This window comes from Sesamum indicum, linkage group LG10 (genome assembly GCF_026168435.1).
Source record: "Sesamum indicum cultivar Baizhima isolate 11 linkage group LG10, ASM2616843v1, whole genome shotgun sequence".
Taxonomy (NCBI): Eukaryota; Viridiplantae; Streptophyta; class Magnoliopsida; order Lamiales; family Pedaliaceae; genus Sesamum; species Sesamum indicum.
In genome coordinates, this window is record NC_142666.1 from 6281972 (window position 1) to 6305069 (window position 23098).

The following is a 23098-nucleotide window of genomic DNA, read 5'->3' on the forward strand; positions in this document are numbered from 1 at the left end:
GTCGAGAAAAAGCAGGAAGCTGGACGGGTCGGAGGAGCATTTCGCAAAAAGGGGTGCAACACGAGGACTTCCCAGGGGGTCACCCATCCTAGTACTACTCTCGCCCAAGCACGCTTAACTTCGGAGTTCTGATGGGATCCGGTGCATTAGTGCTGGTATGATCGCACCCGCTGAGATATGCGCGCTTTAACCTTTTATGCTCTAGCAGCGGAGCGACAGGTGGGACGTCGAATCTTTCGGGGGGCGTAACTTTGCGCACTGGTGGAGCCACGCCGCGAGCAGCCTATGCACGCGAAGCTCGCCGCGAGCTCCACGACGTGGACAACTGGGCTTGCCCCGTTGTGCCACATTTCGTGGCCCAAATTTCGCCGTTCTCGTTGGATTCCGGCGCGTTTTCGATCGTTGGCCGCATTCGTGATGAGTCGGCCGTGGGGTCTCAGGGGGAGATATACAGGGGTTGGGGTGTGCGGAACGGTCGAGAAAAAGCATGAAGCTGGACGGGTCGGAGGAGCATTTCGCAAAAAGGGGTGCAACACGAGGACTTCCCAGGGGGTCACCCATCCTAGTACTACTCTCGCCCAAGCACGCTTCACTTCGGAGTTCTGATGGGATCCGGTGCATTAGTGCTGGTATGATCGCACACGCTGAGATATGCGCGCTTTAACCTTTTATGCTCTAGCAGCGGAGCGACAGGTGGGACGTCGAATCTTCCGGGGGGCGTAACTTTGCGCACTGGTGGAGCCACGCCGCGAGCAGCCTATGCACGCGAAGCTCGCCGCGAGCTCCACGACGTGGACAACTGGGCTTGCCCCGTTGTGCCACATTTCGTGGCCCAAATTTCGCCGTTCTCGGTGGATTCCGGCGCGTTTTCGATCGTTGGCCGCATTCGTGATGAGTCGGCCGTGGGGTCTCAGGGGGAGATATACAGGGGTTGGGGTGTGCGGAACGGTCGAGAAAAAGCAGGAAGCTGGACGGGTCGGAGGAGCATTTCGCAAAAAGGGGTGCAACACGAGGACTTCCCAGGGGGTCACCCATCCTAGTACTACTCTCGCCCAAGCACGCTTAACTTCGGAGTTCTGATGGGATCCGGTGCATTAGTGCTGGTATGATCGCACCCGCTGAGATATGCGCGCTTTAACCTTTTATGCTCTAGCAGCGGAGCGACAGGTGGGACGTCGAATCTTTCGGGGGGCGTAACTTTGCGCACTGGTGGAGCCACGCCGCGAGCAGCCTATGCACGCGAAGCTCGCCGCGAGCTCCACGACGTGGACAACTGGGCTTGCCCCGTTGTGCCACATTTCGTGGCCCAAATTTCGCCGTTCTCGGTGGATTCCAGCGCGTTTTCGATCGTTGGCCGCATTCGTGATGAGTCGGCCGTGGGGTCTCAGGGGGAGATATACAGGGGTTGGGGTGTGCGGAACGGTCGAGAAAAAGCAGGAAGCTGGACGGGTCGGAGGAGCATATCGCAAAAAGGGGTGCAACACGAGGACTTCCCAGGGGGTCACCCATCCTAGTACTACTCTCGCCCAAGCACGCTTAACTTCGGAGTTCTGATTGGATCCGGTGCATTAGTGCTGGTATGATCGCACCCGCTGAGATATGCTCGCTTTAACCTTTTATGCTCTAGCAGCGGAGCGACAGGTGGGACGTCGAATCTTCCAGGGGGCGTAACTTTGCGCACTGGTGGAGCCACGCCGCGAGCAGCCTATGCACGCGAAGCTCGCCGCGAGCTCCACGACGTGGACAACTGGGCTTGCCCCGTTGTGCCACATTTCGTGGCCCAAATTTCGCCGTTCTCGGTGGATTCCGGCGCGTTTTCGATCGTTGGCCGCATTCGTGATGAGTCGGCCGTGGGTCTCAGGGGGAGATATACAGGGGTTGGGGTGTGCGGAACGGTCGAGAAAAAGCAGGAAGCTGGACGGGTCGGAGGAGCATTTCGCAAAAAGGGGTGCAACACGAGGACTTCCCAGGGGGTCACCCATCCTAGTACTACTCTCGCCCAATCACGCTTAACTTCGGAGTTCTGATGGGATCCGGTGCATTAGTGCTGGTATGATCGCACCCGCTGAGATATGCGCGCTTTAACTTTTATGCTCTAGCAGCGGAGCGACAGGTGGGACGTCGAATCTTTCGGGGGGCGTAACTTTGCGCACTGGTGGAGCCACGCCGCGAGCAGCCTATGCACGCGAAGCTCGCCGCGAGCTCCACGACGTGGACAACTGGGCTTGCCCCGTTGTGCCACATTTCGTGGCCCAAATTTCGCCGTTCTCGTTGGATTCCGGCGCGTTTTCGATCGTTGGCCGCATTCGTGATGAGTCGGCCGTGGGGTCTCAGGGGGAGATATACAGGGGTTGGGGTGTGCGGAACGGTCGAGAAAAAGCAGGAAGCTGGACGGGTCGGAGGAGCATTTCGCAAAAAGGGGTGCAACACGAGGACTTCCCAGGGGGTCACCCATCCTAGTACTACTCTCGCCCAAGCACGCTTAACTTCGGAGTTCTGATGGGATCCGGTGCATTAGTGCTGGTATGATCGCACCCGCTGAGATATGCGCGCTTTAACCTTTTATGCTCTAGCAGCGGAGCGACAGGTGGGACGTCGAATCTTTCGGGGGGCGTAACTTTGCGCACTGGTGGAGCCACGCCGCGAGCAGCCTATGCACGCGAAGCTCGCCGCGAGCTCCACGACGTGGACAACTGGGCTTGCCCCGTTGTGCCACATTTCGTGGCCCAAATTTCGCCGTTCTCGTTGGATTCCGGCGCGTTTTCGATCGTTGGCCGCATTCGTGATGAGTCGGCCGTGGGGTCTCAGGGGGAGATATACAGGGGTTGGGGTGTGCGGAACGGTCGAGAAAAAGCATGAAGCTGGACGGGTCGGAGGAGCATTTCGCAAAAAGGGGTGCAACACGAGGACTTCCCAGGGGGTCACCCATCCTAGTACTACTCTCGCCCAAGCACGCTTCACTTCGGAGTTCTGATGGGATCCGGTGCATTAGTGCTGGTATGATCGCACACGCTGAGATATGCGCGCTTTAACCTTTTATGCTCTAGCAGCGGAGCGACAGGTGGGACGTCGAATCTTCCGGGGGGCGTAACTTTGCGCACTGGTGGAGCCACGCCGCGAGCAGCCTATGCACGCGAAGCTCGCCGCGAGCTCCACGACGTGGACAACTGGGCTTGCCCCGTTGTGCCACATTTCGTGGCCCAAATTTCGCCGTTCTCGGTGGATTCCGGCGCGTTTTCGATCGTTGGCCGCATTCGTGATGAGTCGGCCGTGGGGTCTCAGGGGGAGATATACAGGGGTTGGGGTGTGCGGAACGGTCGAGAAAAAGCAGGAAGCTGGACGGGTCGGAGGAGCATTTCGCAAAAAGGGGTGCAACACGAGGACTTCCCAGGGGGTCACCCATCCTAGTACTACTACCGCCCAATCACGCTTAACTTCGGAGTTCTGATGGGATCCGGTGCATTAGTGCTGGTATGATCGCACCCGCTGAGATATGCGCGCTTTAACTTTTATGCTCTAGCAGCGGAGCGACAGGTGGGACGTCGAATCTTTCGGGGGGCGTAACTTTGCGCACTGGTGGAGCCACGCCGCGAGCAGCCTATGCACGCGAAGCTCGCCGCGAGCTCCACGACGTGGACAACTGGGCTTGCCCCGTTGTGCCACATTTCGTGGCCCAAATTTCGCCGTTCTCGTTGGATTCCGGCGCGTTTTCGATCGTTGGCCGCATTCGTGATGAGTCGGCCGTGGGGTCTCAGGGGGAGATATACAGGGGTTGGGGTGTGCGGAACGGTCGAGAAAAAGCAGGAAGCTGGACGGGTCGGAGGAGCATTTCGCAAAAAGGGGTGCAACACGAGGACTTCCCAGGGGGTCACCCATCCTAGTACTACTCTCGCCCAAGCACGCTTAACTTCGGAGTTCTGATGGGATCCGGTGCATTAGTGCTGGTATGATCGCACCCGCTGAGATATGCGCGCTTTAACCTTTTATGCTCTAGCAGCGGAGCGACAGGTGGGACGTCGAATCTTTCGGGGGGCGTAACTTTGCGCACTGGTGGAGCCACGCCGCGAGCAGCCTATGCACGCGAAGCTCGCCGCGAGCTCCACGACGTGGACAACTGGGCTTGCCCCGTTGTGCCACATTTCGTGGCCCAAATTTCGCCGTTCTCGTTGGATTCCGGCGCGTTTTCGATCGTTGGCCGCATTCGTGATGAGTCGGCCGTGGGGTCTCAGGGGGAGATATACAGGGGTTGGGGTGTGCGGAACGGTCGAGAAAAAGCATGAAGCTGGACGGGTCGGAGGAGCATTTCGCAAAAAGGGGTGCAACACGAGGACTTCCCAGGGGGTCACCCATCCTAGTACTACTCTCGCCCAAGCACGCTTCACTTCGGAGTTCTGATGGGATCCGGTGCATTAGTGCTGGTATGATCGCACACGCTGAGATATGCGCGCTTTAACCTTTTATGCTCTAGCAGCGGAGCGACAGGTGGGACGTCGAATCTTCCGGGGGGCGTAACTTTGCGCACTGGTGGAGCCACGCCGCGAGCAGCCTATGCACGCGAAGCTCGCCGCGAGCTCCACGACGTGGACAACTGGGCTTGCCCCGTTGTGCCACATTTCGTGGCCCAAATTTCGCCGTTCTCGGTGGATTCCGGCGCGTTTTCGATCGTTGGCCGCATTCGTGATGAGTCGGCCGTGGGGTCTCAGGGGGAGATATACAGGGGTTGGGGTGTGCGGAACGGTCGAGAAAAAGCAGGAAGCTGGACGGGTCGGAGGAGCATTTCGCAAAAAGGGGTGCAACACGAGGACTTCCCAGGGGGTCACCCATCCTAGTACTACTCTCGCCCAAGCACGCTTCACTTCGGAGTTCTGATGGGATCCGGTGCATTAGTGCTGGTATGATCGCACCCGCTGAGATATGCGCGCTTTAACCTTTTATGCTCTAGCAGCGGAGCGACAGGTGGGACGTCGAATCTTCCGGGGGGCGTAACTTTGCGCACTGGTGGAGCCACGCCGCGAGCAGCCTATGCACGCGAAGCTCGCCGCGAGCTCCACGACGTGGACAACTGGGCTTGCCCCGTTGTGCCACATTTCGTGGCCCAAATTTCGCCGTTCTCGGTGGATTCCGGCGCGTTTTCGATCGTTGGCCGCATTCGTGATGAGTCGGCCGTGGGGTCTCAGGGGGAGATATACAGGGGTTGGGGTGTGCGGAACGGTCGAGAAAAAGCAGGAAGCTGGACGGGTCGGAGGAGCATTTCGCAAAAAGGGGTGCAACACGAGGACTTCCCAGGGGGTCACCCATCCTAGTACTACTCTCGCCCAAGCACGCTTAACTTCGGAGTTCTGATGGGATCCGGTGCATTAGTGCTGGTATGATCGCACCCGCTGAGATATGCGCGCTTTAACTTTTATGCTCTAGCAGCGGAGCGACAGGTGGGACGTCGAATCTTTCGGGGGGCGTAACTTTGCGCACTGGTGGAGCCACGCCGCGAGCAGCCTATGCACGCGAAGCTCGCCGCGAGCTCCACGACGTGGACAACTGGGCTTGCCCCGTTGTGCCACATTTCGTGGCCCAAATTTCGCCGTTCTCGGTGGATTCCGGCGCGTTTTCGATCGTTGGCCGCATTCGTGATGAGTCGGCCGTGGGGTCTCAGGGGGAGATATACAGGGGTTGGGGTGTGCGGAACGGTCGAGAAAAAGCAGGAAGCTGGACGGGTCGGAGGAGCATTTCGCAAAAAGGGGTGCAACACGAGGACTTCCCAGGGGGTCACCCATCCTAGTACTACTCTCGCCCAAGCACGCTTCACTTCGGAGTTCTGATGGGATCCGGTGCATTAGTGCTGGTATGATCGCACCCGCTGAGATATGCGCGCTTTAACCTTTTATGCTCTAGCAGCGGAGCGACAGGTGGGACGTCGAATCTTCCGGGGGGCGTAACTTTGCGCACTGGTGGAGCCACGCCGCGAGCAGCCTATGCACGCGAAGCTCGCCGCGAGCTCCACGACGTGGACAACTGGGCTTGCCCCGTTGTGCCACATTTCGTGGCCCAAATTTCGCCGTTCTCGGTGGATTCCGGCGCGTTTTCGATCGTTGGCCGCATTCGTGATGAGTCGGCCGTGGGGTCTCAGGGGGAGATATACAGGGGTTGGGGTGTGCGGAACGGTCGAGAAAAAGCAGGAAGCTGGACGGGTCGGAGGAGCATTTCGCAAAAAGGGGTGCAACACGAGGACTTCCCAGGGGGTCACCCATCCTAGTACTACTCTCGCCCAAGCACGCTTAACTTCGGAGTTCTGATGGGATCCGGTGCATTAGTGCTGGTATGATCGCACCCGCTGAGATATGCGCGCTTTAACCTTTTATGCTCTAGCAGCGGAGCGACAGGTGGGACGTCGAATCTTCCGGGGGGCGTAACTTTGCGCACTGGTGGAGCCACGCCGCGAGCAGCCTATGCACGCGAAGCTCGCCGCGAGCTCCACGACGTGGACAACTGGGCTTGCCCCGTTGTGCCACATTTCGTGGCCCAAATTTCGCCGTTCTCGTTGGATTCCGGCGCGTTTTCGATCGTTGGCCGCATTCGTGATGAGTCGGCCGTGGGGTCTCAGGGGGAGATATACAGGGGTTGGGGTGTGCGGAACGGTCGAGAAAAAGCAGGAAGCTGGACGGGTCGGAGGAGCATTTCGCAAAAAGGGGTGCAACACGAGGACTTCCCAGGGGGTCACCCATCCTAGTACTACTCTCGCCCAAGCACGCTTAACTTCGGAGTTCTGATGGGATCCGGTGCATTAGTGCTGGTATGATCGCACCCGCCGAGATATGCGCGCTTTAACCTTTTATGCTCTAGCAGCGGAGCGACAGGTGGGACGTCGAATCTTTCGGGGGGCGTAACTTTGCGCACTGGTGGAGCCACGCCGCGAGCAGCCTATGCACGCGAAGCTCGCCGCGAGCTCCACGACGTGGACAACTGGGCTTGCCCCGTTGTGCCACATTTCGTGGCCCAAATTTCGCCGTTCTCGGTGGATTCCGGCGCGTTTTCGATCGTTGGCCGCATTCGTGATGAGTCGGCCGTGGGGTCTCAGGGGGAGATATACAGGGGTTGGGGTGTACGGAACGGTCGAGAAAAAGCAGGAAGCTGGACGGGTCGGAGGAGCATTTCGCAAAAAGGGGTGCAACACGAGGACTTCCCAGGGGGTCACCCATCCTAGTACTACTCTCGCCCAAGCACGCTTCACTTCGGAGTTCTGATGGGATCCGGTGCATTAGTGCTGGTATGATCGCACCCGCTGAGATATGCGCGCTTTAACCTTTTATGCTCTAGCAGCGGAGCGACAGGTGGGACGTCGAATCTTTCGGGGGGCGTAACTTTGCGCACTGGTGGAGCCACGCCGCGAGCAGCCTATGCACGCGAAGCTCGCCGCGAGCTCCACGACGTGGACAACTGGGCTTGCCCCGTTGTGCCACATTTCGTGGCCCAAATTTCGCCGTTCTCGGTGGATTCCGGCGCGTTTTCGATCGTTGGCCGCATTCGTGATGAGTCGGCCGTGGGGTCTCAGGGGGAGATATACAGGGGTTGGGGTGTGCGGAACGGTCGAGAAAAAGCAGGAAGCTGGACGGGTCGGAGGAGCATTTCGCAAAAATGGGTGCAACACGAGGACTTCCCAGGGGGTCACCCATCCTAGTACTACTCTCGCCCAAGCACGCTTCACTTCGGAGTTCTGATGGGATCCGGTGCATTAGTGCTGGTATGATCGCACCCGCTGAGATATGCGCGCTTTAACCTTTTATGCTCTAGCAGCGGAGCGACAGGTGGGACGTCGAATCTTCCGGGGGGCGTAACTTTGCGCACTGGTGGAGCCACGCCGCGAGCAGCCTATGCACGCGAAGCTCGCCGCGAGCTCCACGACGTGGACAACTGGGCTTGCCCCGTTGTGCCACATTTCGTGGCCCAAATTTCGCCGTTCTCGGTGGATTCCGCCGCGTTTTCGATCGTTGGCCGCATTCGTGATGAGTCGGCCGTGGGGTCTCAGGGGGAGATATACAGGGGTTGGGGTGTGCGGAACGGTCGAGAAAAAGCAGGAAGCTGGACGGGTCGGAGGAGCATTTCGCAAAAAGGGGTGCAACACGAGGACTTCCCAGGGGGTCACCCATCCTAGTACTACTCTCGCCCAAGCACGCTTAACTTCGGAGTTCTGATGGGATCCGGTGCATTAGTGCTGGTATGATCGCACCCGCTGAGATATGCGCGCTTTAACTTTTATGCTCTAGCAGCGGAGCGACAGGTGGGACGTCGAATCTTTCGGGGGGCGTAACTTTGCGCACTGGTGGAGCCACGCCGCGAGCAGCCTATGCACGCGAAGCTCGCCGCGAGCTCCACGACGTGGACAACTGGGCTTGCCCCGTTGTGCCACATTTCGTGGCCCAAATTTCGCCGTTCTCGGTGGATTCCGGCGCGTTTTCGATCGTTGGCCGCATTCGTGATGAGTCGGCCGTGGGGTCTCACGGGGAGATATACAGGGGTTGGGGTGTGCGGAACGGTCGAGAAAAAGCAGGAAGCTGGACGGGTCGGAGGAGCATTTCGCAAAAAGGGGTGCAACACGAGGACTTCCCAGGGGGTCACCCATCCTAGTACTACTCTCGCCCAAGCACGCTTCACTTCGGAGTTCTGATGGGATCCGGTGCATTAGTGCTGGTATGATCGCACCCGCTGAGATATGCGCGCTTTAACCTTTTATGCTCTAGCAGCGGAGCGACAGGTGGGACGTCGAATCTTCCGGGGGGCGTAACTTTGCGCACTGGTGGAGCCACGCCGCGAGCAGCCTATGCACGCGAAGCTCGCCGCGAGCTCCACGACGTGGACAACTGGGCTTGCCCCGTTGTGCCACATTTCGTGGCCCAAATTTCGCCGTTCTCGGTGGATTCCGGCGCGTTTTCGATCGTTGGCCGCATTCGTGATGAGTCGGCCGTGGGGTCTCAGGGGGAGATATACAGGGGTTGGGGTGTGCGGAACGGTCGAGAAAAAGCAGGAAGCTGGACAGGTCGGAGGAGCATTTCGCAAAAAGGGGTGCAACACGAGGACTTCCCAGGGGGTCACCCATCCTAGTACTACTCTCGCCCAATCACGCTTAACTTCGGAGTTCTGATGGGATCCGGTGCATTAGTGCTGGTATGATCGCACCCGCTGAGATATGCGCGCTTTAACCTTTTATGCTCTAGCAGCGGAGCGACAGGTGGGACGTCGAATCTTTCGGGGGGCGTAACTTTGCGCACTGGTGGAGCCACGCCGCGAGCAGCCTATGCACGCGAAGCTCGCCGCGAGCTCCACGACGTGGACAACTGGGCTTGCCCCGTTGTGCCACATTTCGTGGCCCAAATTTCGCCGTTCTCGTTGGATTCCGGCGCGTTTTCGATCGTTGGCCGCATTCGTGATGAGTCGGCCGTGGGGTCTCAGGGGGAGATATACAGGGGTTGGGGTGTGCGGAACGGTCGAGAAAAAGCATGAAGCTGGACGGGTCGGAGGAGCATTTCGCAAAAAGGGGTGCAACACGAGGACTTCCCAGGGGGTCACCCATCCTAGTACTACTCTCGCCCAAGCACGCTTCACTTCGGAGTTCTGATGGGATCCGGTGCATTAGTGCTGGTATGATCGCACACGCTGAGATATGCGCGCTTTAACCTTTTATGCTCTAGCAGCGGAGCGACAGGTGGGACGTCGAATCTTCCGGGGGGCGTAACTTTGCGCACTGGTGGAGCCACGCCGCGAGCAGCCTATGCACGCGAAGCTCGCCGCGAGCTCCACGACGTGGACAACTGGGCTTGCCCCGTTGTGCCACATTTCGTGGCCCAAATTTCGCCGTTCTCGGTGGATTCCGGCGCGTTTTCGATCGTTGGCCGCATTCGTGATGAGTCGGCCGTGGGGTCTCAGGGGGAGATATACAGGGGTTGGGGTGTGCGGAACGGTCGAGAAAAAGCAGGAAGCTGGACGGGTCGGAGGAGCATTTCGCAAAAAGGGGTGCAACACGAGGACTTCCCAGGGGGTCACCCATCCTAGTACTACTACCGCCCAATCACGCTTAACTTCGGAGTTCTGATGGGATCCGGTGCATTAGTGCTGGTATGATCGCACCCGCTGAGATATGCGCGCTTTAACTTTTATGCTCTAGCAGCGGAGCGACAGGTGGGACGTCGAATCTTTCGGGGGGCGTAACTTTGCGCACTGGTGGAGCCACGCCGCGAGCAGCCTATGCACGCGAAGCTCGCCGCGAGCTCCACGACGTGGACAACTGGGCTTGCCCCGTTGTGCCACATTTCGTGGCCCAAATTTCGCCGTTCTCGTTGGATTCCGGCGCGTTTTCGATCGTTGGCCGCATTCGTGATGAGTCGGCCGTGGGGTCTCAGGGGGAGATATACAGGGGTTGGGGTGTGCGGAACGGTCGAGAAAAAGCAGGAAGCTGGACGGGTCGGAGGAGCATTTCGCAAAAAGGGGTGCAACACGAGGACTTCCCAGGGGGTCACCCATCCTAGTACTACTCTCGCCCAAGCACGCTTAACTTCGGAGTTCTGATGGGATCCGGTGCATTAGTGCTGGTATGATCGCACACGCTGAGATATGCGCGCTTTAACCTTTTATGCTCTAGCAGCGGAGCGACAGGTGGGACGTCGAATCTTCCGGGGGGCGTAACTTTGCGCACTGGTGGAGCCACGCCGCGAGCAGCCTATGCACGCGAAGCTCGCCGCGAGCTCCACGACGTGGACAACTGGGCTTGCCCCGTTGTGCCACATTTCGTGGCCCAAATTTCGCCGTTCTCGGTGGATTCCGGCGCGTTTTCGATCGTTGGCCGCATTCGTGATGAGTCGGCCGTGGGGTCTCAGGGGGAGATATACAGGGGTTGGGGTGTGCGGAACGGTCGAGAAAAAGCAGGAAGCTGGACGGGTCGGAGGAGCATTTCGCAAAAAGGGGTGCAACACGAGGACTTCCCAGGGGGTCACCCATCCTAGTACTACTCTCGCCCAAGCACGCTTCACTTCGGAGTTCTGATGGGATCCGGTGCATTAGTGCTGGTATGATCGCACCCGCTGAGATATGCGCGCTTTAACCTTTTATGCTCTAGCAGCGGAGCGACAGGTGGGACGTCGAATCTTCCGGGGGGCGTAACTTTGCGCACTGGTGGAGCCACGCCGCGAGCAGCCTATGCACGCGAAGCTCGCCGCGAGCTCCACGACGTGGACAACTGGGCTTGCCCCGTTGTGCCACATTTCGTGGCCCAAATTTCGCCGTTCTCGGTGGATTCCGGCGCGTTTTCGATCGTTGGCCGCATTCGTGATGAGTCGGCCGTGGGGTCTCAGGGGGAGATATACAGGGGTTGGGGTGTGCGGAACGGTCGAGAAAAAGCAGGAAGCTGGACGGGTCGGAGGAGCATTTCGCAAAAAGGGGTGCAACACGAGGACTTCCCAGGGGGTCACCCATCCTAGTACTACTCTCGCCCAAGCACGCTTAACTTCGGAGTTCTGATGGGATCCGGTGCATTAGTGCTGGTATGATCGCACCCGCTGAGATATGCGCGCTTTAACTTTTATGCTCTAGCAGCGGAGCGACAGGTGGGACGTCGAATCTTTCGGGGGGCGTAACTTTGCGCACTGGTGGAGCCACGCCGCGAGCAGCCTATGCACGCGAAGCTCGCCGCGAGCTCCACGACGTGGACAACTGGGCTTGCCCCGTTGTGCCACATTTCGTGGCCCAAATTTCGCCGTTCTCGGTGGATTCCGGCGCGTTTTCGATCGTTGGCCGCATTCGTGATGAGTCGGCCGTGGGGTCTCAGGGGGAGATATACAGGGGTTGGGGTGTGCGGAACGGTCGAGAAAAAGCAGGAAGCTGGACGGGTCGGAGGAGCATTTCGCAAAAAGGGGTGCAACACGAGGACTTCCCAGGGGGTCACCCATCCTAGTACTACTCTCGCCCAAGCACGCTTCACTTCGGAGTTCTGATGGGATCCGGTGCATTAGTGCTGGTATGATCGCACCCGCTGAGATATGCGCGCTTTAACCTTTTATGCTCTAGCAGCGGAGCGACAGGTGGGACGTCGAATCTTCCGGGGGGCGTAACTTTGCGCACTGGTGGAGCCACGCCGCGAGCAGCCTATGCACGCGAAGCTCGCCGCGAGCTCCACGACGTGGACAACTGGGCTTGCCCCGTTGTGCCACATTTCGTGGCCCAAATTTCGCCGTTCTCGGTGGATTCCGGCGCGTTTTCGATCGTTGGCCGCATTCGTGATGAGTCGGCCGTGGGGTCTCAGGGGGAGATATACAGGGGTTGGGGTGTGCGGAACGGTCGAGAAAAAGCAGGAAGCTGGACGGGTCGGAGGAGCATTTCGCAAAAAGGGGTGCAACACGAGGACTTCCCAGGGGGTCACCCATCCTAGTACTACTCTCGCCCAAGCACGCTTAACTTCGGAGTTCTGATGGGATCCGGTGCATTAGTGCTGGTATGATCGCACCCGCTGAGATATGCGCGCTTTAACCTTTTATGCTCTAGCAGCGGAGCGACAGGTGGGACGTCGAATCTTCCGGGGGGCGTAACTTTGCGCACTGGTGGAGCCACGCCGCGAGCAGCCTATGCACGCGAAGCTCGCCGCGAGCTCCACGACGTGGACAACTGGGCTTGCCCCGTTGTGCCACATTTCGTGGCCCAAATTTCGCCGTTCTCGGTGGATTCCGGCGCGTTTTCGATCGTTGGCCGCATTCGTGATGAGTCGGCCGTGGGGTCTCAGGGGGAGATATACAGGGGTTGGGGTGTGCGGAACGGTCGAGAAAAAGCAGGAAGCTGGACGGGTCGGAGGAGCATTTCGCAAAAAGGGGTGCAACACGAGGACTTCCCAGGGGGTCACCCATCCTAGTACTACTCTCGCCCAAGCACGCTTAACTTCGGAGTTCTGATGGGATCCGGTGCATTAGTGCTGGTATGATCGCACCCGCTGAGATATGCGCGCTTTAACCTTTTATGCTCTAGCAGCGGAGCGACAGGTGGGACGTCGAATCTTCCGGGGGGCGTAACTTTGCGCACTGGTGGAGCCACGCCGCGAGCAGCCTATGCACGCGAAGCTCGCCGCGAGCTCCACGACGTGGACAACTGGGCTTGCCCCGTTGTGCCACATTTCGTGGCCCAAATTTCGCCGTTCTCGTTGGATTCCGGCGCGTTTTCGATCGTTGGCCGCATTCGTGATGAGTCGGCCGTGGGGTCTCAGGGGGAGATATACAGGGGTTGGGGTGTGCGGAACGGTCGAGAAAAAGCAGGAAGCTGGACGGGTCGGAGGAGCATTTCGCAAAAAGGGGTGCAACACGAGGACTTCCCAGGGGGTCACCCATCCTAGTACTACTCTCGCCCAAGCACGCTTAACTTCGGAGTTCTGATGGGATCCGGTGCATTAGTGCTGGTATGATCGCACCCGCCGAGATATGCGCGCTTTAACCTTTTATGCTCTAGCAGCGGAGCGACAGGTGGGACGTCGAATCTTTCGGGGGGCGTAACTTTGCGCACTGGTGGAGCCACGCCGCGAGCAGCCTATGCACGCGAAGCTCGCCGCGAGCTCCACGACGTGGACAACTGGGCTTGCCCCGTTGTGCCACATTTCGTGGCCCAAATTTCGCCGTTCTCGGTGGATTCCGGCGCGTTTTCGATCGTTGGCCGCATTCGTGATGAGTCGGCCGTGGGGTCTCAGGGGGAGATATACAGGGGTTGGGGTGTGCGGAACGGTCGAGAAAAAGCAGGAAGCTGGACGGGTCGGAGGAGCATTTCGCAAAAAGGGGTGCAACACGAGGACTTCCCAGGGGGTCACCCATCCTAGTACTACTCTCGCCCAAGCACGCTTCACTTCGGAGTTCTGATGGGATCCGGTGCATTAGTGCTGGTATGATCGCACCCGCTGAGATATGCGCGCTTTAACCTTTTATGCTCTAGCAGCGGAGCGACAGGTGGGACGTCGAATCTTTCGGGGGGCGTAACTTTGCGCACTGGTGGAGCCACGCCGCGAGCAGCCTATGCACGCGAAGCTCGCCGCGAGCTCCACGACGTGGACAACTGGGCTTGCCCCGTTGTGCCACATTTCGTGGCCCAAATTTCGCCGTTCTCGGTGGATTCCGGCGCGTTTTCGATCGTTGGCCGCATTCGTGATGAGTCGGCCGTGGGGTCTCAGGGGGAGATATACAGGGGTTGGGGTGTGCGGAACGGTCGAGAAAAAGCAGGAAGCTGGACGGGTCGGAGGAGCATTTCGCAAAAATGGGTGCAACACGAGGACTTCCCAGGGGGTCACCCATCCTAGTACTACTCTCGCCCAAGCACGCTTCACTTCGGAGTTCTGATGGGATCCGGTGCATTAGTGCTGGTATGATCGCACCCGCTGAGATATGCGCGCTTTAACCTTTTATGCTCTAGCAGCGGAGCGACAGGTGGGACGTCGAATCTTCCGGGGGGCGTAACTTTGCGCACTGGTGGAGCCACGCCGCGAGCAGCCTATGCACGCGAAGCTCGCCGCGAGCTCCACGACGTGGACAACTGGGCTTGCCCCGTTGTGCCACATTTCGTGGCCCAAATTTCGCCGTTCTCGGTGGATTCCGGCGCGTTTTCGATCGTTGGCCGCATTCGTGATGAGTCGGCCGTGGGGTCTCAGGGGGAGATATACAGGGGTTGGGGTGTGCGGAACGGTCGAGAAAAAGCAGGAAGCTGGACGGGTCGGAGGAGCATTTCGCAAAAAGGGGTGCAACACGAGGACTTCCCAGGGGGTCACCCATCCTAGTACTACTCTCGCCCAAGCACGCTTAACTTCGGAGTTCTGATGGGATCCGGTGCATTAGTGCTGGTATGATCGCACCCGCTGAGATATGCGCGCTTTAACTTTTATGCTCTAGCAGCGGAGCGACAGGTGGGACGTCGAATCTTTCGGGGGGCGTAACTTTGCGCACTGGTGGAGCCACGCCGCGAGCAGCCTATGCACGCGAAGCTCGCCGCGAGCTCCACGACGTGGACAACTGGGCTTGCCCCGTTGTGCCACATTTCGTGGCCCAAATTTCGCCGTTCTCGGTGGATTCCGGCGCGTTTTCGATCGTTGGCCGCATTCGTGATGAGTCGGCCGTGGGGTCTCAGGGGGAGATATACAGGGGTTGGGGTGTGCGGAACGGTCGAGAAAAAGCAGGAAGCTGGACGGGTCGGAGGAGCATTTCGCAAAAAGGGGTGCAACACGAGGACTTCCCAGGGGGTCACCCATCCTAGTACTACTCTCGCCCAAGCACGCTTCACTTCGGAGTTCTGATGGGATCCGGTGCATTAGTGCTGGTATGATCGCACCCGCTGAGATATGCGCGCTTTAACCTTTTATGCTCTAGCAGCGGAGCGACAGGTGGGACGTCGAATCTTCCGGGGGGCGTAACTTTGCGCACTGGTGGAGCCACGCCGCGAGCAGCCTATGCACGCGAAGCTCGCCGCGAGCTCCACGACGTGGACAACTGGGCTTGCCCCGTTGTGCCACATTTCGTGGCCCAAATTTCGCCGTTCTCGGTGGATTCCGGCGCGTTTTCGATCGTTGGCCGCATTCGTGATGAGTCGGCCGTGGGGTCTCAGGGGGAGATATACAGGGGTTGGGGTGTGCGGAACGGTCGAGAAAAAGCAGGAAGCTGGACAGGTCGGAGGAGCATTTCGCAAAAAGGGGTGCAACACGAGGACTTCCCAGGGGGTCACCCATCCTAGTACTACTCTCGCCCAATCACGCTTAACTTCGGAGTTCTGATGGGATCCGGTGCATTAGTGCTGGTATGATCGCACCCGCTGAGATATGCGCGCTTTAACTTTTATGCTCTAGCAGCGGAGCGACAGGTGGGACGTCGAATCTTTCGGGGGGCGTAACTTTGCGCTCTGGTGGAGCCACGCCGCGAGCAGCCTATGCACGCGAAGCTCGCCGCGAGCTCCACGACGTGGACAACTGGGCTTGCCCCGTTGTGCCACATTTCGTGGCCCAAATTTCGCCGTTCTCGGTGGATTCCGGCGCGTTTTCGATCGTTGGCCGCATTCGTGATGAGTCGGCCGTGGGGTCTCAGGGGGAGATATACAGGGGTTGGGGTGTGCGGAACGGTCGAGAAAAAGCAGGAAGCTGGACGGGTCGGAGGAGCATTTCGCAAAAAGGGGTGCAACACGAGGACTTCCCAGGGGGTCACCCATCCTAGTACTACTCTCGCCCAAGCACGCTTCACTTCGGAGTTCTGATGGGATCCGGTGCATTAGTGCTGGTATGATCGCACCCGCTGAGATATGCGCGCTTTAACTTTTATGCTCTAGCAGCGGAGCGACAGGTGGGACGTCGAATCTTTCGGGGGGCGTAACTTTGCGCACTGGTGGAGCCACGCCGCGAGCAGCCTATGCACGCGAAGCTCGCCGCGAGCTCCACGACGTGGACAACTGGGCTTGCCCCGTTGTGCCACATTTCGTGGCCCAAATTTCGCCGTTCTCGGTGGATTCCGGCGCGTTTTCGATCGTTGGCCGCATTCGTGATGAGTCGGCCGTGGGGTCTCAGGGGGAGATATACAGGGGTTGGGGTGTGCGGAACGGTCGAGAAAAAGCAGGAAGCTGGACAGGTCGGAGCAGCATTTCGCAAAAAGGGGTGCAACACGAGGACTTCCCAGGGGGTCACCCATCCTAGTACTACTCTCGCCCAATCACGCTTAACTTCGGAGTTCTGATGGGATCCGGTGCATTAGTGCTGGTATGATCGCACCCGCTGAGATATGCGCGCTTTAACTTTTATGCTCTAGCAGCGGAGCGACAGGTGGGACGTCGAATCTTTCGGGGGGCGTAACTTTGCGCACTGGTGGAGCCACGCCGCGAGCAGCCTATGCACGCGAAGCTCGCCGCGAGCTCCACGACGTGGACAACTGGGCTTGCCCCGTTGTGCCACATTTCGTGGCCCAAATTTCGCCGTTCTCGGTGGATTCCGGCGCGTTTTCGATCGTTGGCCGCATTCGTGATGAGTCGGCCGTGGGGTCTCAGGGGGAGATATACAGGGGTTGGGGTGTGCGGAACGGTCGAGAAAAAGCAGGAAGCTGGACGGGTCGGAGGAGCATTTCGCAAAAAGGGGTGCAACACGAGGACTTCCCAGGGGGTCACCCATCCTAGTACTACTCTCGCCCAAGCACGCTTCACTTCGGAGTTCTGATGGGATCCGGTGCATTAGTGCTGGTATGATCGCACCCGCTGAGATATGCGCGCTTTAACTTTTATGCTCTAGCAGCGGAGCGACGGGTGGGACGTCGAATCTTTCGGGGGGCGTAACTTTGCGCACTGGTGGAGCCACGCCGCGAGCAGCCTATGCACGCGAAGCTCGCCGCGAGCTCCACGACGTGGACAACTGGGCTTGCCCCGTTGTGCCACATTTCGTGGCCCAAATTTCGCCGTTCTCGGTGGATTCCGGCGCGTTTTCGATCGTTGGCCGCATTCGTGATGAGTCGGCCGTGGGGTCTCAGGGGGAGATATACAGGGGTTGGGGTGTGCGGAACGGTCGAGAAAAAGCAGGAAGCTGGACGGGTCGGAGGAGCATTTCGCAAAAAGGGGTGCAACACGAGGACTTCCCAGGGGGTCACCCATCCTAGTACTACTCTCGCCCAAGCACGCTTCACTTCGGAGTTCTGATGGGATCCGGTGCATTAGTGCTGGTATGATCGCACCCGCTGAGATATGCGCGCTTTAACTTTTATGCTCTAGCAGCGGAGCGACAGGTGGGACGTCGAATCTTTCGGGGGGCGTAACTTTGCGCACTGGTGGAGCCACGCCGCGAGCAGCCTATGCACGCGAAGCTCGCCGCGAGCTCCACGACGTGGACAACTGGGCTTGCCCCGTTGTGCCACATTTCGTGGCCCAAATTTCGCCGTTCTCGTTGGATTCCGGCGCGTTTTCGATCGTTGGCCGCATTCGTGATGAGTCGGCCGTGGGGTCTCAGGGGGAGATATACAGGGGTTGGGGTGTGCGGAACGGTCGAGAAAAAGCAGGAAGCTGGACGGGTCGGAGGAGCATTTCGCAAAAAGGGGTGCAACACGAGGACTTCCCAGGGGGTCACCCATCCTAGTACTACTCTCGCCCAATCACGCTTAACTTCGGAGTTCTGATGGGATCCGGTGCATTAGTGCTGGTATGATCGCACCCGCTGAGATATGCGCGCTTTAACCTTTTATGCTCTAGCAGCGGAGCGACAGGTGGGACGTCGAATCTTCCGGGGGGCGTAACTTTGCGCACTGGTGGAGCCACGCCGCGAGCAGCCTATGCACGCGAAGCTCGCCGCGAGCTCCACGACGTGGACAACTGGGCTTGCCCCGTTGTGCCACATTTCGTGGCCCAAATTTCGCCGTTCTCGGTGGATTCCGGCGCGTTTTCGATCGTTGGCCGCATTCGTGATGAGTCGGCCGTGGGGTCTCAGGGGGAGATATACAGGGGTTGGGGTGTGCGGAACGGTCGAGAAAAAGCAGGAAGCTGGACAGGTCGGAGGAGCATTTCGCAAAAAGGGGTGCAACACGAGGACTTCCCAGGGGGTCACCCATCCTAGTACTACTCTCGCCCAATCACGCTTAACTTCGGAGTTCTGATGGGATCCGGTGCATTAGTGCTGGTATGATCGCACCCGCTGAGATATGCGCGCTTTAACTTTTATGCTCTAGCAGCGGAGCGACAGGTGGGACGTCGAATCTTTCGGGGGGCGTAACTTTGCGCACTGGTGGAGCCACGCCGCGAGCAGCCTATGCACGCGAAGCTCGCCGCGAGCTCCACGACGTGGACAACTGGGCTTGCCCCGTTGTGCCACATTTCGTGGCCCAAATTTCGCCGTTCTCGGTGGATTCCGGCGCGTTTTCGATCGTTGGCCGCATTCGTGATGAGTCGGCCGTGGGGTCTCAGGGGGAGATATACAGGGGTTGGGGTGTGCGGAACGGTCGAGAAAAAGCAGGAAGCTGGACGGGTCGGAGGAGCATTTCGCAAAAAGGGGTGCAACACGAGGACTTCCCAGGGGGTCACCCATCCTAGTACTACTCTCGCCCAAGCACGCTTAACTTCGGAGTTCTGATGGGATCCGGTGCATTAGTGCTGGTATGATCGCACCCGCTGAGATATGCGCGCTTTAACCTTTTATGCTCTAGCAGCGGAGCGACAGGTGGGACGTCGAATCTTCCGGGGGGCGTAACTTTGCGCACTGGTGGAGCCACGCCGCGAGCAGCCTATGCACGCGAAGCTCGCCGCGAGCTCCACGACGTGGACAACTGGGCTTGCCCCGTTGTGCCACATTTCGTGGCCCAAATTTCGCCGTTCTCGTTGGATTCCGGCGCGTTTTCGATCGTTGGCCGCATTCGTGATGAGTCGGCCGTGGGGTCTCAGGGGGAGATATACAGGGGTTGGGGTGTGCGGAACGGTCGAGAAAAAGCAGGAAGCTGGACGGGTCGGAGGAGCATTTCGCAAAAAGGGGTGCAACACGAGGACTTCCCAGGGGGTCACCCATCCTAGTACTACTCTCGCCCAATCACGCTTAACTTCGGAGTTCTGATGGGATCCGGTGCATTAGTGCTGGTATGATCGCACCCGCTGAGATATGCGCGCTTTAACCTTTTATGCTCTAGCAGCGGAGCGACAGGTGGGACGTCGAATCTTCCGGGGGGCGTAACTTTGCGCACTGGTGGAGCCACGCCGCGAGCAGCCTATGCACGCGAAGCTCGCCGCGAGCTCCACGACGTGGACAACTGGGCTTGCCCCGTTGTGCCACATTTCGTGGCCCAAATTTCGCCGTTCTCGGTGGATTCCGGCGCGTTTTCGATCGTTGGCCGCATTCGTGATGAGTCGGCCGTGGGGACTCAGGGGGAGATATACAGGGGTTGGGGTGTGCGGAACGGTCGAGAAAAAGCAGGAAGCTGGACGGGTCGGAGGAGCATTTCGCAAAAAGGGGTGCAACACGAGGACTTCCCAGGGGGTCACCCATCCTAGTACTACTCTCGCCCAAGCACGCTTAACTTCGGAGTTCTGATGGGATCCGGTGCATTAGTGCTGGTATGATCGCACCCGCTGAGATATGCGCGCTTTAACCTTTTATGCTCTAGCAGCGGAGCGACAGGTGGGACGTCGAATCTTCCGGGGGGCGTAACTTTGCGCACTGGTGGAGCCACGCCGCGAGCAGCCTATGCACGCGAAGCTCGCCGCGAGCTCCACGACGTGGACAACTGGGCTTGCCCCGTTGTGCCACATTTCGTGGCCCAAATTTCGCCGTTCTCGGTGGATTCCGGCGCGTTTTCGATCGTTGGCCGCATTCGTGATGAGTCGGCCGTGGGGACTCAGGGGGAGATATACAGGGGTTGGGGTGTGCGGAACGGTCGAGAAAAAGCAGGAAGCTGGACGGGTCGGAGGAGCATTTCGCAAAAAGGGGTGCAACACGAGGACTTCCCAGGGGGTCACCCATCCTAGTACTACTCTCGCCCAAGCACGCTTAACTTCGGAGTTCTGATGGGATCCGGTGCATTAGTGCTGGTATGATCGCACCCGCTGAGATATGCGCGCTTTAACCTTTTATGCTCTAGCAGCGGAGCGACAGGTGGGACGTCGAATCTTCCGGGGGGCGTAACTTTGCGCACTGGTGGAGCCACGCCGCGAGCAGCCTATGCACGCGAAGCTCGCCGCGAGCTCCACGACGTGGACAACTGGGCTTGCCCCGTTGTGCCACATTTCGTGGCCCAAATTTCGCCGTTCTCGTTGGATTCCGGCGCGTTTTCGATCGTTGGCCGCATTCGTGATGAGTCGGCCGTGGGGTCTCAGGGGGAGATATACAGGGGTTGGGGTGTGCGGAACGGTCGAGAAAAAGCAGGAAGCTGGACGGGTCGGAGGAGCATTTCGCAAAAAGGGGTGCAACACGAGGACTTCCCAGGGGGTCACCCATCCTAGTACTACTCTCGCCCAATCACGCTTAACTTCGGAGTTCTGATGGGATCCGGTGCATTAGTGCTGGTATGATCGCACCCGCTGAGATATGCGCGCTTTAACCTTTTATGCTCTAGCAGCGGAGCGACAGGTGGGACGTCGAATCTTCCGGGGGGCGTAACTTTGCGCACTGGTGGAGCCACGCCGCGAGCAGCCTATGCACGCGAAGCTCGCCGCGAGCTCCACGACGTGGACAACTGGGCTTGCCCCGTTGTGCCACATTTCGTGGCCCAAATTTCGCCGTTCTCGGTGGATTCCGGCGCGTTTTCGATCGTTGGCCGCATTCGTGATGAGTCGGCCGTGGGGTCTCAGGGGGAGATATACAGGGGTTGGGGTGTGCGGAACGGTCGAGAAAAAGCAGGAAGCTGGACGGGTCGGAGGAGCATTTCGCAAAAAGGGGTGCAACACGAGGACTTCCCAGGGGGTCACCCATCCTAGTACTACTCTCGCCCAAGCACGCTTCACTTCGGAGTTCTGATGGGATCCGGTGCATTAGTGCTGGTATGATCGCACCCGCTGAGATATGCGCGCTTTAACCTTTTATGCTCTAGCAGCGGAGCGACAGGTGGGACGTCGAATCTTCCGGGGGGCGTAACTTTGCGCACTGGTGGAGCCACGCCGCGAGCAGCCTATGCACGCGAAGCTCGCCGCGAGCTCCACGACGTGGACAACTGGGCTTGCCCCGTTGTGCCACATTTCGTGGCCCAAATTTCGCCGTTCTCGGTGGATTCCGGCGCGTTTTCGATCGTTGGCCGCATTCGTGATGAGTCGGCCGTGGGGTCTCAGGGGGAGATATACAGGGGTTGGGGTGTGCGGAACGGTCGAGAAAAAGCAGGAAGCTGGACGGGTCGGAGGAGCATTTCGCAAAAAGGGGTGCAACACGAGGACTTCCCAGGGGGTCACCCATCCTAGTACTACTCTCGCCCAAGCACGCTTAACTTCGGAGTTCTGATGGGATCCGGTGCATTAGTGCTGGTATGATCGCACCCGCTGAGATATGCGCGCTTTAACCTTTTATGCTCTAGCAGCGGAGCGACAGGTGGGACGTCGAATCTTCCGGGGGGCGTAACTTTGCGCACTGGTGGAGCCACGCCGCGAGCAGCCTATGCACGCGAAGCTCGCCGCGAGCTCCACGACGTGGACAACTGGGCTTGCCCCGTTGTGCCACATTTCGTGGCCCAAATTTCGCCGTTCTCGTTGGATTCCGGCGCGTTTTCGATCGTTGGCCGCATTCGTGATGAGTCGGCCGTGGGGTCTCAGGGGGAGATATACAGGGGTTGGGGTGTGCGGAACGGTCGAGAAAAAGCAGGAAGCTGGACGGGTCGGAGGAGCATTTCGCAAAAAGGGGTGCAACACGAGGACTTCCCAGGGGGTCACCCATCCTAGTACTACTCTCGCCCAAGCACGCTTCACTTCGGAGTTCTGATGGGATCCGGTGCATTAGTGCTGGTATGATCGCACCCGCTGAGATATGCGCGCTTTAACCTTTTATGCTCTAGCAGCGGAGCGACAGGTGGGACGTCGAATCTTCCGGGGGGCGTAACTTTGCGCACTGGTGGAGCCACGCCGCGAGCAGCCTATGCACGCGAAGCTCGCCGCGAGCTCCACGACGTGGACAACTGGGCTTGCCCCGTTGTGCCACATTTCGTGGCCCAAATTTCGCCGTTCTCGGTGGATTCCGGCGCGTTTTCGATCGTTGGCCGCATTCGTGATGAGTCGGCCGTGGGGTCTCAGGGGGAGATATACAGGGGTTGGGGTGTGCGGAACGGTCGAGAAAAAGCAGGAAGCTGGACGGGTCGGAGGAGCATTTCGCAAAAAGGGGTGCAACACGAGGACTTCCCAGGGGGTCACCCATCCTAGTACTACTCTCGCCCAAGCACGCTTAACTTCGGAGTTCTGATGGGATCCGGTGCATTAGTGCTGGTATGATCGCACCCGCTGAGATATGCGCGCTTTAACCTTTTATGCTCTAGCAGCGGAGCGACAGGTGGGACGTCGAATCTTCCGGGGGGCGTAACTTTGCGCACTGGTGGAGCCACGCCGCGAGCAGCCTATGCACGCGAAGCTCGCCGCGAGCTCCACGACGTGGACAACTGGGCTTGCCCCGTTGTGCCACATTTCGTGGCCC

At 59.1% G+C, this 23098-nt stretch overlaps 49 non-coding genes across 49 annotated transcripts; all 49 read right to left on the minus strand.

Moving 5' to 3' along the window:
* Nucleotides 1-50: 50 nt before the first annotated feature.
* On the minus strand, nt 51-169 carry LOC148785902 (5S ribosomal RNA). Its single transcript, XR_016062377.1, has one exon. It is a non-coding gene; the product is annotated as a 5S ribosomal RNA (ribosomal RNA).
* Nucleotides 170-524: 355 nt separating this feature from the next.
* LOC148785903 (5S ribosomal RNA) lies at nt 525-643 on the minus strand. The gene has a single exon (XR_016062028.1). It is a non-coding gene; the product is annotated as a 5S ribosomal RNA (ribosomal RNA).
* Nucleotides 644-998: 355 nt separating this feature from the next.
* Nucleotides 999-1117, minus strand: LOC148785904 (5S ribosomal RNA). The gene has a single exon (XR_016062378.1). It is a non-coding gene; the product is annotated as a 5S ribosomal RNA (ribosomal RNA).
* A 355-nt stretch (nt 1118-1472) lies between these two features.
* On the minus strand, nt 1473-1591 carry LOC148785905 (5S ribosomal RNA). The gene has a single exon (XR_016062062.1). It is a non-coding gene; the product is annotated as a 5S ribosomal RNA (ribosomal RNA).
* Nucleotides 1592-1945: 354 nt separating this feature from the next.
* Nucleotides 1946-2064, minus strand: LOC148785906 (5S ribosomal RNA). The gene has a single exon (XR_016061949.1). It is a non-coding gene; the product is annotated as a 5S ribosomal RNA (ribosomal RNA).
* Nucleotides 2065-2418: 354 nt separating this feature from the next.
* Nucleotides 2419-2537, minus strand: LOC148785907 (5S ribosomal RNA). The gene has a single exon (XR_016062379.1). It is a non-coding gene; the product is annotated as a 5S ribosomal RNA (ribosomal RNA).
* Nucleotides 2538-2892: 355 nt separating this feature from the next.
* LOC148785908 (5S ribosomal RNA) lies at nt 2893-3011 on the minus strand. Its single transcript, XR_016062030.1, has one exon. It is a non-coding gene; the product is annotated as a 5S ribosomal RNA (ribosomal RNA).
* A 355-nt stretch (nt 3012-3366) lies between these two features.
* Nucleotides 3367-3485, minus strand: LOC148785909 (5S ribosomal RNA). Its single transcript, XR_016062220.1, has one exon. It is a non-coding gene; the product is annotated as a 5S ribosomal RNA (ribosomal RNA).
* A 354-nt stretch (nt 3486-3839) lies between these two features.
* Nucleotides 3840-3958, minus strand: LOC148785910 (5S ribosomal RNA). Its single transcript, XR_016062380.1, has one exon. It is a non-coding gene; the product is annotated as a 5S ribosomal RNA (ribosomal RNA).
* Nucleotides 3959-4313: 355 nt separating this feature from the next.
* On the minus strand, nt 4314-4432 carry LOC148785911 (5S ribosomal RNA). Its single transcript, XR_016062031.1, has one exon. It is a non-coding gene; the product is annotated as a 5S ribosomal RNA (ribosomal RNA).
* Nucleotides 4433-4787: 355 nt separating this feature from the next.
* Nucleotides 4788-4906, minus strand: LOC148785912 (5S ribosomal RNA). The gene has a single exon (XR_016068217.1). It is a non-coding gene; the product is annotated as a 5S ribosomal RNA (ribosomal RNA).
* A 355-nt stretch (nt 4907-5261) lies between these two features.
* On the minus strand, nt 5262-5380 carry LOC148785913 (5S ribosomal RNA). Its single transcript, XR_016062381.1, has one exon. It is a non-coding gene; the product is annotated as a 5S ribosomal RNA (ribosomal RNA).
* Nucleotides 5381-5734: 354 nt separating this feature from the next.
* On the minus strand, nt 5735-5853 carry LOC148785914 (5S ribosomal RNA). The gene has a single exon (XR_016068218.1). It is a non-coding gene; the product is annotated as a 5S ribosomal RNA (ribosomal RNA).
* Nucleotides 5854-6208: 355 nt separating this feature from the next.
* On the minus strand, nt 6209-6327 carry LOC148785915 (5S ribosomal RNA). The gene has a single exon (XR_016062382.1). It is a non-coding gene; the product is annotated as a 5S ribosomal RNA (ribosomal RNA).
* Nucleotides 6328-6682: 355 nt separating this feature from the next.
* On the minus strand, nt 6683-6801 carry LOC148785916 (5S ribosomal RNA). Its single transcript, XR_016062383.1, has one exon. It is a non-coding gene; the product is annotated as a 5S ribosomal RNA (ribosomal RNA).
* A 355-nt stretch (nt 6802-7156) lies between these two features.
* On the minus strand, nt 7157-7275 carry LOC148785917 (5S ribosomal RNA). Its single transcript, XR_016068219.1, has one exon. It is a non-coding gene; the product is annotated as a 5S ribosomal RNA (ribosomal RNA).
* A 355-nt stretch (nt 7276-7630) lies between these two features.
* LOC148785918 (5S ribosomal RNA) lies at nt 7631-7749 on the minus strand. Its single transcript, XR_016068425.1, has one exon. It is a non-coding gene; the product is annotated as a 5S ribosomal RNA (ribosomal RNA).
* Nucleotides 7750-8104: 355 nt separating this feature from the next.
* On the minus strand, nt 8105-8223 carry LOC148785919 (5S ribosomal RNA). Its single transcript, XR_016062384.1, has one exon. It is a non-coding gene; the product is annotated as a 5S ribosomal RNA (ribosomal RNA).
* Nucleotides 8224-8577: 354 nt separating this feature from the next.
* LOC148785920 (5S ribosomal RNA) lies at nt 8578-8696 on the minus strand. The gene has a single exon (XR_016068220.1). It is a non-coding gene; the product is annotated as a 5S ribosomal RNA (ribosomal RNA).
* A 355-nt stretch (nt 8697-9051) lies between these two features.
* Nucleotides 9052-9170, minus strand: LOC148785921 (5S ribosomal RNA). Its single transcript, XR_016061950.1, has one exon. It is a non-coding gene; the product is annotated as a 5S ribosomal RNA (ribosomal RNA).
* Nucleotides 9171-9525: 355 nt separating this feature from the next.
* Nucleotides 9526-9644, minus strand: LOC148785922 (5S ribosomal RNA). Its single transcript, XR_016062032.1, has one exon. It is a non-coding gene; the product is annotated as a 5S ribosomal RNA (ribosomal RNA).
* Nucleotides 9645-9999: 355 nt separating this feature from the next.
* On the minus strand, nt 10000-10118 carry LOC148785923 (5S ribosomal RNA). The gene has a single exon (XR_016062221.1). It is a non-coding gene; the product is annotated as a 5S ribosomal RNA (ribosomal RNA).
* A 354-nt stretch (nt 10119-10472) lies between these two features.
* Nucleotides 10473-10591, minus strand: LOC148785924 (5S ribosomal RNA). The gene has a single exon (XR_016068475.1). It is a non-coding gene; the product is annotated as a 5S ribosomal RNA (ribosomal RNA).
* A 355-nt stretch (nt 10592-10946) lies between these two features.
* Nucleotides 10947-11065, minus strand: LOC148785925 (5S ribosomal RNA). The gene has a single exon (XR_016068221.1). It is a non-coding gene; the product is annotated as a 5S ribosomal RNA (ribosomal RNA).
* Nucleotides 11066-11420: 355 nt separating this feature from the next.
* Nucleotides 11421-11539, minus strand: LOC148785926 (5S ribosomal RNA). The gene has a single exon (XR_016062385.1). It is a non-coding gene; the product is annotated as a 5S ribosomal RNA (ribosomal RNA).
* Nucleotides 11540-11893: 354 nt separating this feature from the next.
* Nucleotides 11894-12012, minus strand: LOC148785927 (5S ribosomal RNA). The gene has a single exon (XR_016068222.1). It is a non-coding gene; the product is annotated as a 5S ribosomal RNA (ribosomal RNA).
* Nucleotides 12013-12367: 355 nt separating this feature from the next.
* On the minus strand, nt 12368-12486 carry LOC148785928 (5S ribosomal RNA). The gene has a single exon (XR_016062386.1). It is a non-coding gene; the product is annotated as a 5S ribosomal RNA (ribosomal RNA).
* A 355-nt stretch (nt 12487-12841) lies between these two features.
* On the minus strand, nt 12842-12960 carry LOC148785929 (5S ribosomal RNA). The gene has a single exon (XR_016062388.1). It is a non-coding gene; the product is annotated as a 5S ribosomal RNA (ribosomal RNA).
* A 355-nt stretch (nt 12961-13315) lies between these two features.
* LOC148785930 (5S ribosomal RNA) lies at nt 13316-13434 on the minus strand. Its single transcript, XR_016062389.1, has one exon. It is a non-coding gene; the product is annotated as a 5S ribosomal RNA (ribosomal RNA).
* A 355-nt stretch (nt 13435-13789) lies between these two features.
* On the minus strand, nt 13790-13908 carry LOC148785931 (5S ribosomal RNA). The gene has a single exon (XR_016068223.1). It is a non-coding gene; the product is annotated as a 5S ribosomal RNA (ribosomal RNA).
* A 355-nt stretch (nt 13909-14263) lies between these two features.
* Nucleotides 14264-14382, minus strand: LOC148785932 (5S ribosomal RNA). Its single transcript, XR_016068426.1, has one exon. It is a non-coding gene; the product is annotated as a 5S ribosomal RNA (ribosomal RNA).
* Nucleotides 14383-14737: 355 nt separating this feature from the next.
* Nucleotides 14738-14856, minus strand: LOC148785933 (5S ribosomal RNA). The gene has a single exon (XR_016062390.1). It is a non-coding gene; the product is annotated as a 5S ribosomal RNA (ribosomal RNA).
* A 354-nt stretch (nt 14857-15210) lies between these two features.
* Nucleotides 15211-15329, minus strand: LOC148785934 (5S ribosomal RNA). The gene has a single exon (XR_016068224.1). It is a non-coding gene; the product is annotated as a 5S ribosomal RNA (ribosomal RNA).
* A 355-nt stretch (nt 15330-15684) lies between these two features.
* On the minus strand, nt 15685-15803 carry LOC148785935 (5S ribosomal RNA). Its single transcript, XR_016061951.1, has one exon. It is a non-coding gene; the product is annotated as a 5S ribosomal RNA (ribosomal RNA).
* A 354-nt stretch (nt 15804-16157) lies between these two features.
* LOC148785936 (5S ribosomal RNA) lies at nt 16158-16276 on the minus strand. The gene has a single exon (XR_016068225.1). It is a non-coding gene; the product is annotated as a 5S ribosomal RNA (ribosomal RNA).
* Nucleotides 16277-16630: 354 nt separating this feature from the next.
* LOC148785937 (5S ribosomal RNA) lies at nt 16631-16749 on the minus strand. Its single transcript, XR_016061952.1, has one exon. It is a non-coding gene; the product is annotated as a 5S ribosomal RNA (ribosomal RNA).
* Nucleotides 16750-17103: 354 nt separating this feature from the next.
* Nucleotides 17104-17222, minus strand: LOC148785938 (5S ribosomal RNA). Its single transcript, XR_016068227.1, has one exon. It is a non-coding gene; the product is annotated as a 5S ribosomal RNA (ribosomal RNA).
* A 354-nt stretch (nt 17223-17576) lies between these two features.
* On the minus strand, nt 17577-17695 carry LOC148785939 (5S ribosomal RNA). The gene has a single exon (XR_016068228.1). It is a non-coding gene; the product is annotated as a 5S ribosomal RNA (ribosomal RNA).
* Nucleotides 17696-18049: 354 nt separating this feature from the next.
* LOC148785940 (5S ribosomal RNA) lies at nt 18050-18168 on the minus strand. The gene has a single exon (XR_016061953.1). It is a non-coding gene; the product is annotated as a 5S ribosomal RNA (ribosomal RNA).
* Nucleotides 18169-18523: 355 nt separating this feature from the next.
* Nucleotides 18524-18642, minus strand: LOC148785941 (5S ribosomal RNA). Its single transcript, XR_016061954.1, has one exon. It is a non-coding gene; the product is annotated as a 5S ribosomal RNA (ribosomal RNA).
* A 354-nt stretch (nt 18643-18996) lies between these two features.
* LOC148785942 (5S ribosomal RNA) lies at nt 18997-19115 on the minus strand. Its single transcript, XR_016062391.1, has one exon. It is a non-coding gene; the product is annotated as a 5S ribosomal RNA (ribosomal RNA).
* Nucleotides 19116-19470: 355 nt separating this feature from the next.
* LOC148785943 (5S ribosomal RNA) lies at nt 19471-19589 on the minus strand. The gene has a single exon (XR_016061955.1). It is a non-coding gene; the product is annotated as a 5S ribosomal RNA (ribosomal RNA).
* Nucleotides 19590-19944: 355 nt separating this feature from the next.
* LOC148785944 (5S ribosomal RNA) lies at nt 19945-20063 on the minus strand. The gene has a single exon (XR_016062392.1). It is a non-coding gene; the product is annotated as a 5S ribosomal RNA (ribosomal RNA).
* A 355-nt stretch (nt 20064-20418) lies between these two features.
* LOC148785945 (5S ribosomal RNA) lies at nt 20419-20537 on the minus strand. The gene has a single exon (XR_016062393.1). It is a non-coding gene; the product is annotated as a 5S ribosomal RNA (ribosomal RNA).
* A 355-nt stretch (nt 20538-20892) lies between these two features.
* LOC148785946 (5S ribosomal RNA) lies at nt 20893-21011 on the minus strand. The gene has a single exon (XR_016061956.1). It is a non-coding gene; the product is annotated as a 5S ribosomal RNA (ribosomal RNA).
* Nucleotides 21012-21366: 355 nt separating this feature from the next.
* LOC148785947 (5S ribosomal RNA) lies at nt 21367-21485 on the minus strand. The gene has a single exon (XR_016068229.1). It is a non-coding gene; the product is annotated as a 5S ribosomal RNA (ribosomal RNA).
* Nucleotides 21486-21840: 355 nt separating this feature from the next.
* Nucleotides 21841-21959, minus strand: LOC148785948 (5S ribosomal RNA). Its single transcript, XR_016062394.1, has one exon. It is a non-coding gene; the product is annotated as a 5S ribosomal RNA (ribosomal RNA).
* A 355-nt stretch (nt 21960-22314) lies between these two features.
* Nucleotides 22315-22433, minus strand: LOC148785949 (5S ribosomal RNA). Its single transcript, XR_016068230.1, has one exon. It is a non-coding gene; the product is annotated as a 5S ribosomal RNA (ribosomal RNA).
* A 355-nt stretch (nt 22434-22788) lies between these two features.
* LOC148785950 (5S ribosomal RNA) lies at nt 22789-22907 on the minus strand. The gene has a single exon (XR_016062395.1). It is a non-coding gene; the product is annotated as a 5S ribosomal RNA (ribosomal RNA).
* Nucleotides 22908-23098: the final 191 nt, after the last annotated feature.